The sequence below is a fragment of the Gossypium hirsutum genome, chromosome A10 (genome assembly GCF_007990345.1).
Source record: "Gossypium hirsutum isolate 1008001.06 chromosome A10, Gossypium_hirsutum_v2.1, whole genome shotgun sequence".
Lineage (NCBI taxonomy): Eukaryota > Viridiplantae > Streptophyta > Magnoliopsida > Malvales > Malvaceae > Gossypium > Gossypium hirsutum.
Window position 1 is genome coordinate 88360274 of NC_053433.1, and position 22965 is coordinate 88383238.

Genomic DNA, 22965 nt, shown 5'->3' on the forward strand with positions numbered 1-22965 from the left:
AGTATTAAATAAGCTAAATTTTTTATTTTAGATCAAGGGAAACAAGATTCGAGTCATGATCAAGGCAAAAATAAAGTTTACAAGGAATAAGCTCGATTTCTAACATTTTGTACCGAGGTAAGTTCATGTGTAAATGTAGTAACATAATTGTCATTTTATGTAATTTAATGTTATTTATATGATATGATGATTATTATCATGAAATATTATGCTTTGTGGATTTTTATTTAGTAATATGCAAACTATGTGAGCTACTTGATAAATATGAAATGCTATCAAGTATCGATTCCAACATTCCGTAGAAGACAGCAAAGATGTGTGATTGAGGAAAATCCCGTTTGAACCTTGGGAATAGATTAGGATACAAGTGACATGTCACTAGGATATTTGAGTTTGGAGCTCGTTAAGTTGAGTCTGACTTCGTGAGATGTAACTAGGCATCCGAGCTCGTTGAGTTGAGTCCGAGTTCACTTATGGATGCGAACGCCCGAGCTCGTTGAGTTGAGTCTGAGTTTGCTTATGGGTGGGTTACATGGTAGCTTGGCTACATAATTTTCGCAGGCTATTGAGTTTGTCTAGCTGCGGGTATGGCACTTATGTGCATGCAATCCGTGTATCCAAATTATATTCCGAAGTGTTAAACGGGTGAATCTTAAGTGAATAAGGAGAATACTTAAGACGAAGGTGACATGTTGATAAGTGTGGTGAATGAGAAAATTTGGATAGGTATGCGTTTAAACCCTCGGGTTGAGAACTTGGTATGATGAAATCGTGGTAAGATAGTAAATGCAAATGTAACATGAATGTCTTGGTGATATTTATACAAATGATGTTTTATGTTGGATTGCATGATTATGTTACTTGCTATTTACATGTGAACTTACTAAGCATTTATGCTTACTCTCTCCTTTCCATTCTTTGTAGTTTTGACAAGCCAGCTCAGAAATTGGGAACGGTAGGAGGCTCGCTCACACTATCCGTGGACCATTTTGGTATAGTGGCTTGTATATTTTGAGTATGGCATGTATAGCATTATAATCATTTTGTGTATATGATCTTATGATATGGCTATTGGGTGGTAAGGAAATGTTTGGTAATGATTAGCCATTGGAATGTTAATCAAGATCATATTTGGTGTTATGTATACTTAATGTGCTATCTAATCTATGGAAATTCATAAAAAGGTGAAATTTGCTATAAAACAATATCATACAACAGTAATGATGTTAGTTTGAAAAATGGCTAAAAATAGTAGAGATGGAATTAGATGATGAATAACATATGAAATTGAAGCTTATTGAGTTTATTTTCATATGGAAGAAACAAAACAGGTAAATGAGTTGTATTTTATGAGAAATGTGAGTTTTGGTGGAATAGGGTTAGAGAGATTTTTGAATCCCCTATTTTGACTTTAGAAATTCACTAAATATTGTGAAAAAATAATTAGGAGTCATAATTTATATGTATAGATTCATTATTTAGTCTAATTTTAAAAGAAACAGATGACATAGTCATCTGAATTCTGTACAAAGAGAAAAATGATTCTAGTGAATAGAGGTCAGAGCAGTAGAACACTAAAATAGGGGAAATTTTAACTAATAAACTATACTGATTGGCTTAACCAAAAATTCTGAAAAAAAATATTATTAAATAGATATACAAGTCTAGTTTTAGGGAAAATTTACGGATTTTAATTTAGAGTTTTGTAACTCAAGATATGATTTTTTTAGCGACTGTGACGCAGATGGGCAATTTATTACGAAAGGTGAAATAAATTGTTTGAAATTGTTTAAGTGATAATTCAAGTCTGTTAACGCCTCGTGCTCGACTCCGGTGACTATCTCGGGTAAGGGGTGTTACAAGTAGGCACACGAGCGTGTGTCTAGACCGTGTGTGACATATGGACTACACCATAGGCATGTTATCTGGTCGTGTGTCCCCTACACCCTAATTAATGCAAAATAAAATGCCTAGTAGTAAACACACGGGCAGAGACACGGCCATGGACACGGCCTAAGCACACGGGTGTGTGACTTGGCCATGTGACCTTAATTTGATGATGACGTCATAATCAGAGAGTTACACGGGCGGAGGACACGGGCATGTCCCAAGCCACACGGGTGTGTGTGACCACACGGCCTACCCACATGGGCGTGTGACCCTCCAAAACAAGAATTTTTTTCTAAGTGTCACAAAAGTTCTGAAAGTTCTCGGCTTAGTCCTGAACCACACCCAATGTATGATTTGGGCCTCGAGGGCCATATAAGGGACAATATACATGTGAATGAAAAGTTCCAAATTTGGAAGAAATTTTATAGCTCGATTTTGTATGTTTATTGATGTTTAAGTCTGGTAACGCCTCGAACCCTGTCTCGGTGTTCAATACAGGTAAGGGGTGTTACATTTAGTGGTATCAGAGCTATAGTTTAGTCGATTCTCGAACTAACCTAGCATATGTGACTCTAGCTATACATGCCTTTTTACTATTTGTGATAGTGTGATATCTCCCGACTCTAACGAAATTGTTTTGTTAAGACAAAGATGACTCCTAACCGAGCTATTTTTGGTAATTCTGAAATTGATATTGAGATGATTGAAATATGCTAATGATGTGTCAAAATTTGGAAAGGTATGAATAGAAATTCATGATATGCATGTCTTAGTGTACGAAATGAGAAAACCATAAGTTGAGAAATGTGGAAAAGTGAAATGAAACAAAGGTTTATGTTGTGATAAGCTCATCCATGTATGTTGGCATTCATATGATGTTATGTGCCCAGTCTATTTGTTCAAGTGAATATGATAAGTAAACTTACCCAATGGATGGAATGTGTGTATATGTACACTTGTTTGAATAATGCATAATTAGTATGCCCATATAGTTGAATCTCATGTTTAATTGTTAAATTAGAGATGTTTTTTTATGACTTTGTTACGGAACCCTAAATGTTATAATGGTATGGAAATTAAACTGGGAGATCAAATTGCGCAGGAGATGAGTACGATCGTTCAATGATGAATTGACGAATAAGACCATAGTTAGACCATGGCAGTACATTTGAGTACGTGTAAGACCATAGCTGGGCTATGGCATCGTAATGACATGTAAGACCATAGCTAGGCTATGGCATTATGATCCCATGTAAGACCATGTCTGGGACATGGCATTGGCATCAATATGTGATCCCATGTAAGATCATGTCTAGGACATGGCATTGGCATCGATATGTGATCCCATGTAAGACCATATCTGGGATATGGCATTGGCATCGAGATGTGATTTTGGATAAGACCATGTCTGGGACATGGCATCAATATGAGACTTCGTGTAAGACCATAGTTGGATTATGGCATCAACTAAACGACATACTCGACCCGTAAGACATTCTCTAATTTGACAAATGTTGGTAAGTAAAATTGAAGCTAAGTGTTAGAATTTAATTAGATATTAATATTGAGCTTGAGTAAGTAAATTCACTATTTGAAATTATGGATGATAGAAAACATTTTTAAAATGAATAAGTGTCATAATTTACTTGAAGTGAACTATGTGATTATGATGATATGACATTAATGATGAATGCTAAGTCATATGTGTGTAATTATGAGAGTCAAGTTAGAGGCTTTATGACCTCACCTCCTTACCAGTGTTGCTTTTATGACAAAGATTCACGAGAATTATGTTGAATAAGTTCACAAGTGTGAAACCAAAGAGTACAGTGGTGGAATAATTAGTAATGCATACAGAGATGAGAATAGAGTGGAAGGTGAAAACAGTTTTGGAAGAAATATCAGAACGTTTAAAGGATTATACCGATTATGCAATGTCACGGGTAAAGAAGAAATTAGTCCCAGCTAATCAGCTCAATTAAGTATGGAGTCTAAAGTATGTGTTTTCGAAATCCCTCCCGAGTTAATTTTCATTAGTGAATAGAATAATACAGGGTTCACGATGACAAAATTAGTCAGAAAAATGATAATTGAGTTGTAAAGGTGTCTATGTGTAACAGTTATGGTTGAATAAACTATGATGACCTCTTCTGGATATTCTATATATTCCTTATTCTTAGAGATATGTGTGTGATTGTTCATTTTCTGATAAAGTTCTTATGTTGCGAGAATGTAGCTAACTCTAATGTTAGTCGAAAGCACTATTAGCCTAGTTGGTTTATGACCAGTATCATTTTATCTCTCTCTTTGGGACTCTATTCTAGTATGTTCGAAATAAAAGTTTGTGGTGAAAACTTATGTGAGACTATTCTTCTCTATCTACTGGATGATGTCTTATCTTATATGCACATTTAGAAAGTGTATTATCTTTGCTACGATGGAAATTCCAGAGCTGGTAAGTTTGATTAAAGTCGATGAGTTCAATCAGGATATTTGTTTGCGAGACCTAATACGATTGAAAAAAGTATAGTGATATGTTATTATTCGATAGTTGAAATCAACCCAATTGTTTTTATCAGAGTAAGTTGATTTGTTGAGATGTAGTTTGAGCTATATGTATTTAAGCATGTCCTCAACTAAAGGAATAAATTATGTGAATTCATGAGTATATATATAGACGGATAGTCTGAATGAAGAAATTATATTCTAAAAAGCATGTTATAGAGATATACTTATTGGACTGCTCTAACCGAATGATGTTATTACGAGTTAAAGTTCTTCAGATTTGAAAGGTTTACACATTTATGGAAGTATGAGTAGTCGGATTCGTGTTAGTAAAGTTCCAAACAGTTAAACGTATTGTTAACCAAAGCAATGATTCTGGAATCGACTGAATTGAGTAAAAAATTTGTGATTTTTGTGATGTACTATTGAACAAATTAGAATGTGTTTTAATACAAGAATATAAAGAGGTAGTTTATATTTTCAGACAGCTAATGTCACATTAAAAAGAACTATTAGATTGGTGATTTAGAGACGGACGCTATTATGCCTGTGTTAAGAATTGGATGAATTTGTGTGTTCGATGGGAAATGTCACATGCTTCCTGGTCCAAAAAGTTAAAGTATTGAATGTCCTAGAAAGATTTGAAATTTAAAATAGTGTCAATGGTTTGTAATGATGAAAGATTTTGAGTAAGTTATTGATTTAATCTCTAAGAAAGCAGTTATAGTTACAGATGCTTGGATGGAAAATCTTTGTTTATTTTTTTGAGTACATTGACCTTATTTGATGATGGTCTAATTCTAGCTATATTAAATGCTAAAGCGAGGATTTCTTTGTGAAACTGAGAAGCTCGGAAATGTGATAGTGAATGGTAATCTAAATGAGTTCAGAGTGAGTTTACTTCTGACGTTGAATTTCGGATCGGACATGATTCCTGTTATTATTGTTATTTCTAATAGAATTTGTGTACTTACGAATCCAGAACTTATGCAGAAGTTTTTGTACGAGGCTCAGTAGCAACACATCTGTTCATTCAAGAGCAATAAAATGTGCAGTTATATAAGTAGATGTGCTAGTGATTGCGTATATTACACGATATTTTAGAATCTGTATTCAGATGACGATATTCTAACAGATAAAAGTCAAAAATCAAATGTATTCAGGACTAATACAACCAGTGATAGTACAGGAGCAATAATGAGATAGAGTTACCATAAATTTCGTATTGGGATTGTCATAATCTCCGAAAAGGAAGATGTTATTTGGGTTGTGGTTGATTGTTTGGAAAAGATCTATATGCCATTTCAGTATGTACAGAGTTCCTATTTGACAGAACAACTAAGTATATGAATTCCTGAAAGAGTAACTGAGATCTTGACGATATGCTCCGGCACTGTGTGCTAAAGTCCAAAAGTTATTGGAAAGAGATATACGAGGTGAATTCGGTTTTTGATTCTTAGAAGTTTTGTGAAAGCGTTTCATGAGAGTTGAAAGCAACTTCTTCTGGTAAGATTTTCAGGGACGAAAATCCCTAAAGGGGGAAGAGTTGTAACATCTCGATTTAGGGTCTAGTCAGAACAGTGGTTTTGAGACCACAAATTTGACGTAATAAAATTTATCTTTATTATACTTTTTATGTTCTACAATTTCATGAAATGATTTCGTGAAAATTTCGTTTGAAAATTTTGACGTTTGGGCACTCAATTTAGTCAAAAGGATTAAATCGTAAAAAGTGAAAAAGTTGAGCTTTACATGCTAGAGGTGTCCAATTGTTATAAAATTTTAAATTGGAGGTCCTTATATGGTAATTCAACCATTGGCTAATTTGGTGGACAAAAATGGACATGGTTAGGCATGTTTTCAAAGTTTTTCATTAAGGGCACTTTGGTCATTTAGTTATAAAAATGAATTAAAAACAAAATTAAAAGCCAAATTTTGTCCATATTCAACCCCTTGGCCGAAAATTGCATGGAGAAACCATGGATAGGATTTTTCAAGCTTCCAAGGTTGATTGTAAGTCCGTTCTAGCCCCGTTTTTAATTATTTTTACGTTTTTGCAATCCCCGTAACAAGATCTATCTATTTCTACCATTTATTTGAGCTAGGGTTGATGTTTCAAAATTTAACCATGTGCTACATGTATGTATTTTGATGTTTAAGGGAGGAATATGAATGTTTGTTGTGTGTTAAATGACTTTTACTAAGTGTTTTCGGTGAAAACACTAAAAGGGACTAATTTGTAAAAGTTATAAAATTTGTCATAAAAGTGTGATTTAGTGGAAATTGTGGGCTGATATAGTTATGAAAATGATTTGGATAGGCTTAAAGTGTAAAAAAAATTGAATAAAAACCATTTTACGAGCTTAGGGGAAAAAGTATAAATATGATAAAGTTTAGGGGCAAAAATATAATTTCGCCATAGTATGATTTTTGGATCACATTGACTAATGTGACTAATAAATAGACTAAATATGATATTATAGAACAAAGAAAACGAGGTTTGGACCTAGAACGGGGGAAAAATGAGAAATTGACAGTTAGGTCCCTTTTTGCCATTTCGGTATTGAGGTAAGTTCATGCATAAATCATGCAACATTATGTTATGTATTTAATATTTCGATATTGCATGAACTGTATACATTTTTTTTTATGAAATGGAATAATGACGATTTTGACGAGGTTTCGAGAAATAAGAAATCTCGATTTAACCTCAAGGTAGAATACAAATGTCATGATATTAGAGCTACTGAGATTCCGTATAAAACCATATCTGGATATGACATCGGTTTGTGATTTCATATAAGACCTTGTCAGGGACATGGCGTTGATATCATATTTCATGTAAGACCATATCTGGGATATGGCATTGATACGGTCCTAAGAGTAACCGATCACAATTCTAGCTCGAGAGATCAAAGAACTAAGAAATAAACGCATAGCTTTGGTAAAAGTACTTTGGCAACATCACGGTGTTGAAGAGGCTAAGTGGGAGCCCAAGGAAGCTATGAGAAAACAATACCCTAACCTATTCACTAGTAAGATTTTCGGGGACGAAAATACCTAAAAGGGGAGAGTTGTAACAGCCCGTTTTTAGTCAAATCAGAATAGTGGTTTTAGGACCACAAATCTGAGGTCGTAAAATTATTTTAATATTATTTTAAGTTTTTACAACATGATAGTATGTATGCGTGAAAGTTTCATGAAGAAATTTTATCGTTTGAATAGTTAATTTAATAAAAAGGACTACATCGCGTAAAATGCAAAAGTGTTATTCTATTAGCTAAAGGTGTCAAATAACTATAGAACCTTAAATTTAAGGTTTTTATGTTGTAATTAGACCATTATATTTGTGAGTGGACATATATGGACATCTTATTATGTTTTTAAATGGTTTATTATTTAGGTTAAAATGGTAAATTAGTTATTAATGAATTATTAAATAAAACAAAATCAATTTAAACTTCATTATCATCTTATTTGGCCGAATATTGAAGAAGAAGAAAACATTTTGTTGTGTTTTAGGGTTCGACACTTGCAAGTTTAAATTGGAAAGTCGTTTTGACTCGGTTTTTAATGATTTTTATGTTTTTGTGATCGTTGCATTCAGTACTAGCTAGCCTAGGAACTATTTTGCAAAATTGTTAAAGATTTTGAATGATGCCATTGTTGAATACATGTGTATTTTGATGTTTCTTGATAGATTATGAATGGTTGTTGATAGTTAAGCAAGTTCTGTAAAGTGATTTTTAGTGAAAATGCAAAATAGGGATTAAATTGAGAAATGTGTAAAGTTAGTGGTTAAAATGTGAAATAAATGAGAAATATGGGTTGCTAGGGGCATAATGGTAATTCGTCTAGCTTGGGTATATTTGGAATTTCATTGATTTGTGATTTTTTGAAACAAGGACTAAATTGTAAAAAAAGTGAAATATGTGAGGCAAAAGTGAAAAGTGTTTTAAAGTATGTTTTGGACTAAATTGAATGAATAAATTATTGAATAAGTCAATTTTGAATATATTTAGATCAAGAAAGGAGAAATACAGATTTGGATCGGGGAAAAGATAAAGTTATCGACTAATTGAATCAATTCGCCATTTTAATATCTGAGGTAAGTGCGTATTTAACAAGCATTGTTATAATTATGCTTTAAATGCTTTGATATTACATAAATTGTGTATACGAAATTAAAGTTATGTTTGACGACAATTCAAATATATATATGGCACTTAGTGTGCGATTCAGAATAGCTTCGGCTATATATGGCACTTAGTGTGCGAGATCGAGATAGCTTCGGTTATATATGGCAATTAGTGTGTGAGATCAAGATAGCTTTGGCTATCTAAGGCACTTAGTGTGTGAGATTAAAATAGCTTCAACTATGTATTGGCATTTAGTGTGCGTGATATCGAGTATTCAATAGTATTTCAAATAGGTATGAACTCGTTATGAATTTGTACAGGTATGTACATGGAAAGTATGAGTTTTAAATAGAAAAAGTTATGAAATTGTATATAATTATATGAATAGGTATGAGGAAGGTTTGTTTGTTATCATAAATTACATTTTAATATGTTTAAATTAATGAATGGTATATTTATGATTAGTTAAGTTTATATCATATGAGCTTACTAAGCTTATTAGCTTACTTTATGTATTTTCGTGTGTTTTATAGTGATATCTAAGCTAGCTCGGATTCGTGGATTGTCGGACATCATTTCACACTACCACTTATCACTTGTTACCTTTGAACTTTGGTATATTAAGTATATGGCATGTATAGGTGTTTTGAGTCATTTTGATTATGGATTGATAGTGATTTTGGTCAATTGTAATGACTTGTAATGGCATATGTTTTGGTTTGTAAATATGACCATGAATGTTGGCTTAATGTGGTACATTTGATTATGTGCATATATGTGTATACATGGTTTATATATATTGAGTCCATAAATGGATATGTGAATGACTTATATTATGTGGTTTGAGGAATTGGTATCATGCTTGTGAATTAGTGCAAAATGATGTATGTTAGGTAAAAGTTTAATTAGAAGATTTGTATATGTATTTTGGCATGTTTTGATTGGATAAAGCTTGAGGTAAAAGCATATTGGTTGCTAGTATTGGAAATGGTATGAATTGGCCTTGTTTGTGTCTAAATTGGATGTTTAATTATACTATGAATTGGTGTCATTTTGGTTGTTTAGGTGAGCATAAGTGTGGGTGGCGAATTGGCTTGGTAAATAGCCAATTTTTGCATGTGTCTTAGCCGTGTGTGATATATAGTTATATTACATGGCCATGTGTTCCCTATTTTTAAAATTTAAATCAAGTCAGTATGCTCCACACAGCCTCACACACGAGCGTGTGACTTGGCCGTGTGGCATAAGTTAGTATACCCTATAGGTTTGGCATGGTCTAGCACACGGCCTTGCACACGGACTTGTGTGGTCATTTTTAGGGCACAAGGGCTAGCCACAAGGGCGTGAGTGTTGGTCGTGTGACCCAATTCAAAGAGTTACACATGGTAGGACACGGGCTGGGATACGACCATGTGCTTCCATTTCAAATGTCCACATGGCCTGTGACACGGGCGTGTCTGCTCACATGGCCTGGCCACAAGGGCGTGTGTCCCCTGTTTTGAGAAAATTTTCCAAGTTCGTGAAAGCTTCTTAAGTTATCGGTTTAGTCTCATACCACTCCTAATGTATGTTTAGGGCCTCGTAGGCTCGTATTAGGGACAAATTGATTGAGTTTGAATTATGAAATGATGTTATGTATGCTAAATGGTTGTTTAATTGTTTTGAAAGTCCGGTAATACTCTGTAACCCTATTCCGGTATTGAATATGGGTAAGTGTGTTACAACATTGAAGTTCTAAAACTTTTCAATTTGGTATTTTTTAGTGTTTGGGCTGACAAAAAAGCTTTCGTAAGCTCGAATAAGATCCGAAAATGATGTATTATTATAATTCAATCGTGATTGATGTTGAATACATGTGTAAATGATTATTTTATTGTGAATTTAATTGTAGTTGCTCCAACAATGAATGTAACATCCTGAAGCTTAGACCCGACGATCGGGTGGGCGAAGGGTGTTACACGGACCGACCGATTGAATAGGTTGGATTGGGAACTGACTAGGGTGTTGCTCCAGAGAAGGGATTTGAATTGGTTAACTTGGGAATCGATTTGAACTGTTTGAACCAAGCAAAAAAATCAGTTGAATTTTTTTTTATTTTTTAAATTTTAATATTTTTTAATTGAATTGGTTGGAGAGGATAATCGATAGCTTGATCGATTGATCCACCAGTCCGATTTAAAAAACATTTAAGAAAATAAAAAACTTCTCCAATGTGACATCATCTTACAAAAACTTATTTTTTTTCATTTTTGATCAAAAAAACAAGAGCACTTTTTTTGGACAAAGTGAAGAACAACTATGGTAAAGAAAAATTAATGAAGCACTTGTAGCCTATTGTCTTGCACCTTTCCTTAACTGATGATTGTCTACTAATTGGTACCTAATGATGACATATTGAAAGAGGAATATGACGTATTCAAAATCTGGTTGAAGCTTAAATCTTATTTTTTTGTGTCCATGAATGATGTTGATCCATTTTGTGCTAGACCCCAATAGCTTACAATAAGCAATATCATGAGATTTAAGCAAAAGAAGAATAGCATAAAGAGTAAGGATTCGAACATGAAGTTTGCTAGCAAAATTGAAGTTATGAATAGACAGCTATTGGAAACGACTAGAATTTTGAGCAATGGAATCCTCTTCAATCATGCCGTTATGCTGAGTTGAACAATACTTAAAGAAAAAGATCATTGTGGTAAGAGATCATCTGAATTGATAGTCGGTTGGATCTTTTTTTGTCTTTAATAGCAGAAGGTATCAATGAAATAGCTAAAATTGATTAGTAAATATTATAATTTTTTTTAATCACACCAATAGGGCATGAGTTGGATCCTTAGAACATCAAATGATTTTTGGACATCCAGATAATCCAAAAGGCGTAGGCCATAGCAATGTAAAAATTCCATAAGTCTCGAGAGTAAGATTGTTCCCTTTCAGCCATTGTAGGATCCCATTAAAGATGAAAGGGTTGGCAAAAGAGTCAATGCGGAGGGTAAGAGGAGAGCCAAACCAAACAACTCTAGCAAAGTTGTATCTAAAAAAGAAGTGGTTCAAATTTTCTCCATTATCTTTGCAGAGAAGAAATGGAAAATGATATTGGAAATTCTTCTTGAAAGAAGGTCCCTTTTAGGGGAGAAAATTATCACAAATCTTTCATAGAAAAAATGATGATTTTGAAAGAAATCTTGAGTCACCAAAGATTAGTCTATGTCGTTTGTTGAGACCTCGGGAAAGTGATATAGGGTTCCTCAAGTAAAGGAATGTGTCGGCATTTTTTTACTAAAAAACCCCTTAAAATCAAATTTCCAGACAAACTTGTAGACCCCTCCCTAAAATGAGCTCGTTCTACTAAGTAGGTCAGAGGCTCTATTGATATCAAGAAATTTGAGCAGTTTATTTTGGTCCAAATTGGGGCAGTAGGGCCAAATGAAGTTCTGGACTTGGAGTTCAGAATCATGGGGGACAATAGTGTCAATAAGAGGTTGGTGGGAGTTAGTACAAATCCAACTATTTTTTCCACTTTAAAGTTAGACATCCTTCCCACTGTTGTGAAGATCTTTACAAATGAAGATGTTTTTCCAGACCCACAAATCAGAGGACTTGGGATTGAAAAGTTCGAAGGGCTCATGTGTAATAGCCCAATTTTCAGTGATGTTGGAAACAGTGGTTTGAGACCGCTAAATCTGATGAGTGAGTTCGAAAATTTTATTATTTAGTAGTTATGTGTTAAATGCAATTTTAGGAAGACTTTTGAATTAGTAATTTGTGTTTTAGAAGAATTTATTAGGTAAATTGGTTTCGAAAACAAGGTAACAGACTCGATTTCATAAACCAAGTCGTAAATATTTTTATAAATATTTACGAAGTGTCATTAATTTAGTATTAAAGTTTTGTTAGAAAATTTTAATGTTTTGATAATTAATTAAATAAAAAGGACTAAATTTAAAAATGTACAAAACTTGCTAATTAAAGAAATAGTGATTAAATAGCCAAATGGTAAATAAAGGAGGACTTAAAGTGTAAATTGGCCTCATGATATGGCTGGGGCGACATAAGTATGAAGGAACTAAGAAAACAATGTGAACTAAGGGTAAAATTATAAATTTTATGAAATTAACTTAAATAAATTGAATTTTAAAGATTTCTAGGTTATTCTTCTTCAGTTTCTCAGCCAAAAATGCCATAGGAGAAGGTTTTAAGCTAGTTTTATTTATTTTTACTTCATGTAAGTCTAATTCTTGCTATTTTTTTGAAATTTTTGTTTTTTAAGACTTTTACAATTAGGTCCAACTATTTGTGTCATTAGTTTTTGATTTTATGGATAATTTTGAAAGTTACCATTGATGAGTACTAGATATTTATGATGAGTTAACATGGATTTAGAACTTGAATTTCATTATATGATGATTTTATCAAGTGATTTCAATAGAAATTGATTTTAGGACCAAATTGTGAAAAGATTTAATATTAGGGTTTGATACTAAAATTATATTGATCAAAGGTTGTATAAGTTTAGAATATTTAGATAAATTGTCAATTGAGAAAAATTAGCTCATTTGATAGGTTAATTGGTGAGGGACTAAATTGCAAAAAATGTAAAAGTTAGGGTAATTGTACAATTTTAAAAATTTAGGGATATTAATTGTGAAGTGAATTGAAATTGAAATATATGCTAACGAATAAATAATTTATATTTTAGATCAATAGCCCGTAGATAATCGTGAAAAAGGGAAATTAGCATAATAGCCCCTAAACTGCTACAAATTCCACAATTTAACCCAGGTAAGTTCGTATGGTTAAAGTTTAATAATTATATGGAAATTGATGAATGATGTTACATATTTAATATATTATTGAATAAAAATGAAATATTGTTGTATTATGAATTGGAATGAACATCCAGCTAAAGTGGAACGCGGGATTGAGTACAGTCATTCAGTGCAAAGGAGGAATTGACGGTAAATCACCCAAGTAAACCAAGGTTCAGCATTTGCCGCGAAATTTTGTTTTTACTTTTCGTTTAGCTCTCATGAGCTTCAGTTAACCCATATGAGTTTCTGTTTAACCCTATTGAGTTTCCGTTCAGCTCTTATAAGCTTTCGTTCAACCTTTATGGACTTCCATTTAGCACTTGTGTGCTTCTGTGCAGCCTTCGGGCTTCTCTATACAATGTACTCATATCCGTAAGTAGTTCCCAGATTTGGTAAGGCTGGTAAGTGACATATGAAATTTAGTATGTGAGAACTTATAGTTATTGATGGTTTTGATGTGAATTAAATGAATTCATAAATTTAAGTTGTGGTTGGCAAGAATGATTTATTTACTTAATTTGGTTATAGTATGTTCAATGTTTGGTAAGATTTATGTTTAAAACCAACGATCTTACTAAGCTTCATTAAGCTTACTTGTGTTTGTTTAATGTCTTTGTAGATTAATGTGAGGTCGGGGAATCGTATCAACACATCGAGCCACACTATCCAATTTGTTCTGGTAGTTTTTACAATGCATATTTTTGTTTATATGACATGTATAGGGTGATAATGGTTTGTGTAAATATTAAGAGTTATATTTTGTTTACATTTCAACCCAACTTATATGAGTAAGGATAAATCATGTATGAAGCATGTTTGAAATGTTTAGATGATGGACAATTAATAAGTCTATTGAGGCATGGTTGCATATACACCTAGGTATAAGTTGTTAATTTGGTAAGTTAATATATTTAATTATATATGATGATATGTTAGTTATAAAAAATTTGTATTGGCTTATATTGAGGGTCTTGTAAGATTTGTGAGTGTAAAATTTGTTGTGCATAGGTTGATACCAAGATTAGGTGAGAAAAGTGGCCTTAAAATGGCTTATTTTCGTCCACAGGCAGAGACATGGGCGTGTGTCTCGACCGTATGTGACACACGGCCTGACACATAGGCATGTGGCCTGGCCGTGTGTCTCTTGTACCTTGAAATTTTGAAACAGACTGCCTAGGTTTTTGCACACGACCTAGCACACGGACGTGTGACTTGGCCGTGTGACCCCTGTACCTTACACACGTCCTATCACACGGGCGTGTGGTTGGCCGTGTGACCCAAGTCAGAGAGTTACACGAGTATAGGCACGGACTGGGACACGGCCGTGTGCCTCACATCAAATACCCATACGGCCTAAGACGCAGACATGTTTTCTGGCCGTGTGAGCCACATGGTTTGGCCACACAGGCATGTGTCCCTTTACCTAGGAAAATTTTTGAAATTTTGTAAAAAAGTTCTCTGAGCTTCCGATTTAGTCCAGATTTGTTTCTAACACATAAATTGGGCCTCTAGGGTCCATTTAAGGGGCAATATGATTGGTTTTAGATATAAATAGTAAATTTCATAAATTAACCATATTTGTTCCATAAACTTCAGTAATGCTCTATAACCCTGTTTCGGCAACAGATATGGATTAGGGGTGTTACATCATGATTCCAATGCTTTACTCTAAGAACTCTTCAAAGTAGATGATCTGCCACAATTTGATATGTCAAATTAGGCTCCCTAATACACTTAAAAAGCTTGTTTCCGAGCAATTGATATGTTTTTGTTATGTTTTTACTTAATTTTTTTTATTAGCTTTAATAAGTCGATTAGTGTGCTTTTTATTACTTTTGAGACCCGAAATAGTCAATGCGCCATCATGGACCTAATGGTTGGTTGAGTGTTGTAGGGAGTCATCGGGGGCTCGAATGTCAGTGAATGAGGGGTGCGATATCATAGCCTGGAAGTTGTGATACCTCCGACAGAGTTGAATTGAAGAGGATTGAGATTTTTCTAGTGATATCGCGATACCCAGCTCCCAGGGACTTGCCCCATTTTAAGACTAGAGTTGATATCACGATACTTGGCCCTGTGTATTGTAGCATCACTATTGTAGGAGACAAAAAAAGGACCAGAAGGGTAGTCCAACATGTCCCCCAATAATAAAAATACACGCTTAGGGGCAAATTGGTCAACAAAGTTGGGTTTGATATTTGCTAAAAAAGGCCAAAATATTGGCTAGAGAGAGAGAGAGCCACCTAGACACTAGACTTAGCTTAGCTTTCTTAATTTTTTCTTTATCTTTTTTAGGGTTTAATTTTCTCATCTATTCTCCATAGCTTAGGTTTAATTTTCCTGCACATTTTCTTATTTCTTAGTTCCATAGTTGGTAGTTAAGTTATTTATTACTATAGCTAAGTTTTATTTAATCCTTCAAACTCTTTTATATTTACATTTTAATCCTAGTTTAATGTTAATCAATTTTCTTTAATTTCCTTTGTTAAAAATCACTCTTTTAATGTTCTTGTTTACTTTTCTTGCTGTCATTGTTGTTGTATCCAAGGTTTTACAAGAAAATTTAGGTTTTTATTTATTTTCTTAGGTTTTAAGTTAATGTTATTTTCATTTGATTTCTTGTTGAGAATGAGTTTCAATATGAGTAAGGGTAGCTAAATATTTAGGGGTTAGTTGATGGAAATGTTGGGAAATTGATTTTTGAGTTTGGGGATTAAATTGCAAAGTTAGAATAAATCTAATAGACTTAAAAACTTAGGGCTAACACCCGTAAGGGAAAATCAAGATAAATGAGACTGAAATGAGATCTTATTGAGCACAATTTTGGTAAGTCACAGGTTAGTCAATGAGGTCAAGAGATAAACTAGACTAATTTGGTAAAGTTAAGGTCGAGATGTAAAATGGAGCCATTTTAGGAGTAATAGAAACTTAAATCCCTAATTCTATAGTCAACAAACCACATGGAAATCAACCAACCATTCTTTGTTATCGTATTTACTCATATTTGACAGCTACGTAGTTTGTCAACTTTACAATATTGTCCTTTTTGAATTTTAGTTAGTTAGTTAGCATAATTAAACTCTTGAATGGCTTATAGTACTATAGTGTATGGCGAGTAGTTATTTAGACTTTTTAATTGCATGTTTGTTGCTAGAATTCACTTAACCGCCAACTCATTTGGGTTTGATCCTCAGACTACTATTGTACCCCATTGTAAAAATAAATTACAACTAACTTGTCACACATGCAGCTAACGCACTTAATATTCGATTGATTGTAGTTATTTGTGTTGATTTCTCTCTTGGTTTAAAAAGACGACAAGAGGCAGTCAGTAGACAATTCTTATCCATTACAATTCACCTGGCCACTTTTAAAAGAAAGGCTTTATTAAATATTTTGGTCTTATGAATACCCAAGCCCTTTTAGGAGATAGGTGCAGATAGGGTGTCCTAGTTTTAAGGGTGAAGTTTCTTGGTATTAGAATCATGACCCTGCAAGAAAGCTTTAGTTCTCATATCAATTTTATCATAGATATTTGCTGGGGGTTTAAAAATAGAAAGAAGGTAGAGTGGAAAGGAATAAATTGTAAATTTAATAAGAGTAAGCCTTTCGGTAGATGATAGTCATTTCAATTTCCATGAAGCCAGTTTAATGTTGATCTTGTCCAATAAATTGTGAAAGAAGTCTTTATTCCTTTGAATTCTACCCAGTTTATGTTCCAAATACTTTCTAGGAAGGTCAACTTTTTTTTGGCATTAAGAATGCCACCAAACCATATTTTCACTTGAATATTTGTCAAAGGGTTGAGAAAGAGTTTAGATTTAATGAAGTTTATTTGGAGACCCGAGAAAGCAAAATTTCATAAGTAAAGCTTTAAAAGATCTGCATACTTGAACAAAAGCATTGAAGAAGATATAGCAATCATCAGCAAATAGAAGATGATTTATAGGAGGTATGTTTTTAGAAATTTTAATATCATGAATAAATCCATCCGATTAATCTTTTTGGAGCACTAGAGAAAGAATGTCCATATAAAGAATGAAGAGATAAGGGGAGAGATAGTCCCCTTGGCCCAAACCCCTTTTAGGACAGAAGCCTTTCAAAAGAGAATCGTTAACAAGGACATCATAAGAGACAGTGGAAATGTATTGCCCAAACCCCTTTTAGGACAGAAGCCTTTCAAAAGAGAATCGTTAACAAGGACATCATAAGAGACAGTGGAAATGTATTGGTAAATAAGATTGATTCAATTTTGATCAAAGCCCATGAATTCAAGAATAGAGCGTAAGAAGTCCCAATTAACCCTGTCAAAGGCTTTACACATGTCAATTTTAAAAGCAACAAGAGAACCTTTTCCTTTTGTTTTTCTTCTAATGAAGTGAAGAATCTCTCTAGCAATAATAATATTATCATAAATGAAACACCTAAGAACAAATGCATTTTGAAAATGAAAGGTTGGAAGAACATGTTGGAAAAAATTCAGTTTGAAAACTATTTTCTTGCATAGCAGAAAATGAAAATTTTGAAAACTGACTCAGTTTGTGAATTTATATCAATATACCCTAAACTGAAATCATACCTGAGTTTTCAGATAGATGAATCCTTGTCATTCCTGACTTTCAACCAAACAAAATTTTTCGCTGTTCTCTATCATGAATTGCTTTGAGTGTAGGCTCATACAATTCAAATCAAACAAAAAAATATAAATAGTTTTCTTTTCTTTTTTGGTGAAAATGAAAATTCTCTTCTCAAATAAAAAACGACAGAATTGTTATTTCAGAAAATATATTTAATTCTTTGAGAATAAAAGTCTCTCTATTTTTTAGCAAAATAATGATATCCGAAAAGTTATAGATAGCAGAGAAAGAAGGTAGAACCCTTGTTGAATTAGAGAAGTTTATTTCAGATAGAAAAGCACTCCCTACTCAGAGTAGGATTAGGGTAGGCGACACACCCCTAGTATTCTTACTAGGGTTGTCGCCATTTCATATTCCATAAGGGGATTTTGGGCCTTTCTCACATCGGGTCCAATTACGAGTATTTCTCGGACTTTTTGATCCAGTACTTTGTAATATGTTTCAACCCGATTTTGTTTTTCTATTTCCCAAAATAAGCTTCAATATTTATGTTAAATAATTTTCTCCTCTCAATTTTACCCTTAATAAAACTTTCGAGAAAATATATTTAATATTTCACCATTCAACTTGTTTACTACGATTGTATGGTTTATTTTCATTTTTGAGCTTTAAAATAGCACAAAAACATAAACTTAATCTTACTTTCATTTTTGAGAATTTATTGTTCATTTATAAATGAATTCATTTCTCATTTTCATTTTCATTTCCATTTTGGCGAAAACCACATTCATTTCCAAATGATTTCATTTTGGAGAAAATCTTAATCATTTCCAAATGTTTCATATTTCTCTATTTCACCATTTCTATTCATTTTTGCTCATTTGATTCAACATGCAATTCATTTTTTATTTCAACGAGCTAGCGGAGGAACCAATTAGACATACGCAATTGAGGCTCAAATGATTTATAATTAAGTTTTAGATTTTCACCTATTAATTATAAACCCATTTAGTCATGAACCCATTCCACTATAGTATCGTGACTGAGCTCTCCCCAATGACATACCATTACAAAGCAACTTGATCAATGCTCGTCTAATGACCTTGTCATAAGTGTGTCACCCCCATAGGATATCCTTAATCTCTTTAGGATAATATTCGTTCTCCCAATATGATCTTATTTTATCTCATGGTAATTATTACATCTTCCTTCATGAAAAGTCAATCACTATCCATCACAAAGATAAACGACCCGTGGCCACGTTTACATTTCATCAACCATGTAATGTCAATGAGAGGACATCATTTACCCATGTCTCAGGTTATGAATCCACTGTTTTGAATGATGCTACATATTATAGAAATCATACTGTACTGTACTGTATAAGGGTTGAATCCAAATTATGTGGAATCTGCAATATTTGTGTTGTACTGTATCATCTTTTGAAATTATTCTGAATTTGAGTTAGTGTTATCTTGAGTTTATGGGATTCTAAAATAAAATGATATGAAATTTATTTGAATGGTCTATGTAATACATTATCAATACGGTTTGTGCGGTATTGAACCAAAATATGTTTTGGACTGTAAGTTTAATGGTATTTAGTTCCACGTAAGTATTCGCCAATGTATATTGCCCATGATGAATGTCAATGAACAACTATGTAAGATAAGTATACGTGTTAAGGTATGGTTTTTTGAAAGTGGGCTTTGAGGGCATGTACAGTTGGGAAGTGCATATGTGATAAAGAGATTTGTGAAATGTCAGATAGGATATTCAGTTAGTTAGATAAGGAATATGCGTGTAAATAAGAGTATGATAGTTGGTGTGTAAGGGTATGTTTAAACTGTAACGGTATCCCTCGAAATAAATGGTTCAAAAAAATGGTTGGCACATAAAAGTTCCTATGAGAATATAAAGTATCTGTCAAGGTCATTCTGTGATAAAACTCACTAAGTTCTCTTGAACTTACAAGGCTTGTTATTTATTTTCAGGTTTGGGAGGGGATTGCACTAGGAGGAATGATACCAAGGGTACGTTGGAGATATGACAGATTGGGTTATTATGCATATAGTGGAAAAGCGGTGTAGTTAGGGATACGTCTTATGTGTCTATTTTTATTAAAGTTCTATATTGTAATGGGTTTGTGAGCCAAAAGGCGCCGTTTGGTCGCTAGGATCGAATCCCCCCTCTATAATTTGATTTTCTTGATACGGATAGGAGACCCCTTGTAGGGGCTGATTCGATGGACCAGCTTCGTTCCCCCGGGGAGGTACTTGATTAGCAGGCGACACACATCTAGATTCTGGCTTATTCACCGGCGTGCCCGTTTTTGCTGAGGCTGACGACTGTCTTTCCCTTTCGGTTGTTGGCCAACTCTCCAATATAACATTGATGCCGAAAATTTGTATCAAGTTTGATGTAATAAACTAATTAAAATACTTCCTTTGTCTTTAGATCTTAAATCTTTTAGTTAAAATAATGAATAAAATAGTCAAAGAAATGAGAAATTTGTAAACTGTTTTGTTAAATTGTTAAGTATTGTGTAAAGTAATACCTAAGATTTGGACCCGGCAAATCGAGTCGGGTTTAGGGCATTACATGCTTGGTTCTTTAAGAGCACCAATTTGAAAGAAAATGTTCTTAATTTTAGAGGTAATAAAGGGCTTGTTGTGGTAGTCAATGCCATTTTGGAAGAGGCAAGGTACATTTAAATCCTTTCGGCAATCAAGAAAGGTCATTCTATTAACCCGAGCAAGACAATAATTGAGATTTTCAAAATAATTGAGAAAACCTGTTTGATAGTCGTGGGTTCATCCACCCAAATGTTGCAAAATGGGTCATGAATACCTTCAATTTTGTTCACAACTTTTCTTTTTTTTGTAGTAAGATGAAAGAATTTTGTGTTCCTATCTCTTAAAGAGTGCCACTATAGTCTGGACTTATGCAACCAATGAAGTTGTTCTTGTTCCTCAAGTTGTACAAGTTTGCCCTAATCATTTTTTCCCGATTAAGGGAATTATTAGAAGAGATCTCAGATTGAGTTGCCATAAGGTCATTTTCCAATTCCTTTCTCCTTTTGTTAAAGTCGTCAAAAACATCTTTATTCCATTTCCATAAGGAAGAGCTTGTGATTTTCAACTTGCCCAATAGCTTAAAGGCCAAAGATCCCTCTTTATGTGCATTCCAAGTCTCTTTTATCACTTCCTTGCATTGTGGATGAAGGGTCCACATAGCTTCGAAACGATAAGGTCTTTTCTGAAAATAAATATTTTTGTTAATGCATACTCTCATTGGACCATGATCAAAGAAAGCGACAGGGAGATTGAGAACAAAAATGTTGAAGCAACCATTGAAACAATGATTGTTGGCAAATGCCTTGTCCAATATTTCCCAAATAACATTATTTTTTTTGACGATTATCGGTCTAAGTAAAATAGGATCCTTATATTGGGATTTTTGGGAGGTTTCACGATTCAAGGCACTAAAGCAGTTCAGGTGCTCCCTTCAAATCATTAGAAAATGAAGAATGTTTATCCTTGAATTAGATAACTTGATTAAAACTGCCTAAGGTGATCCAATACCATTTTCATTGACAAAGTTGGAGAAGTCCAAAAGCTGATTCCAAACCACATTATATTCACATAATTTAAGTTTACCATAAACTCAAGTGAGCCAGGTTTTGAAGTTATTTTCCTTGATGTAGCAAAATATCTTATTTTCATTAATAGAAATAACATTGCATTGCACATTTCTATTCCAAAATAAGTCAGTTCCTCCGCTAAGTCCCTTACTATCAGTTCCCACAAAAGAGTCCAAATTCCATCCAAATTCCAAAATATCTATCATGGTTGGACTTAATCTCCATCAAAACAACAAACATCAACTTTAAATCTGTTAATATGCTGGGAGCAATGATATAATGCTAAGGGATTCTTTAATCCCCTAGCATTCTAGCTTAAAGCATTTATGTTCGCATAGAAATTGTTCATACCTTTATAGAATGATATACATATGGTTGAAATAACTTGCTATATTCTAATTTTTAAATAAAATTAATTTCAATTATTTTTAAAATTTTCCAATGATTAAATTTTATAAAAAAAATTAAAACCTGGTTTTTAAAAATGATTTTCTAGAATTATGAATTATAAATAATAAAAATACAATAAATTTATTGGTTATGGCAGCATTAGAGGTGTGCATGGGCCGGGCCGGGCTCACCAAAAATTTCAGGCCCATTTTCTAGGCCCGGGCCCGGCCCGGCCTGAAATATGGGCCTAAAAATTTGCCCAAGCTCTGCCCGAAATAAAATTGTTAAGCTTGAGCCCAGCCCGGCCCAACTCGGCCCATATTAAATTTTTTTAACTTATTTTATTAAATAAAAAATTTTAAAATATATTAAATAATCAAATACATTTAAAACAAATATTAAAACAAGAAACAAATAAAAATATATATTAAAACAATTTTTAGAACAATACACAAATTGAAAATATATAATAAAAATTGATTATATTAAAATTAAAATTAAAATATAAATATAATTAAAAATAAAAAATATATATTTATTATATAATTCGGACCGGGCCAGGCCCGGTCCCGAGCTAAAAAAATTTTACTCGAGCCCAGCCCATTTTCTAAACGGGCCTCATTTTTGTGCCCAAACTCATATTTCGGGCCTATATTTTTACCTAAACCCTCCTATTTTTCAGGCGGGCCTTCGGTTGGGTCGGGTAGCCCGGCCCATGCACACCTCTAGGCAGCATGGCAAAGCCACTTAAATGGATAAATTTACCTTAAAAAATGTTAATTTAATTTAAATCCATTAGCTCCTTCTAAAAATCAAATATTTATTTTAAAATTTAATGTTGATTTTGGTTTTGGGTAAGAGGAGGGAGCAAGCGTACATGGAAAGGTGGTTAAAAAAAAAAAAGGGAGAAAAGCGGTCAAGAAGGAGTGCCGCAAATACACTATCCAAAGAAATAGGAAGAAAGAAAAAGGTCGCTACTACTACTATATATGGTAAGCCAACATGATAAG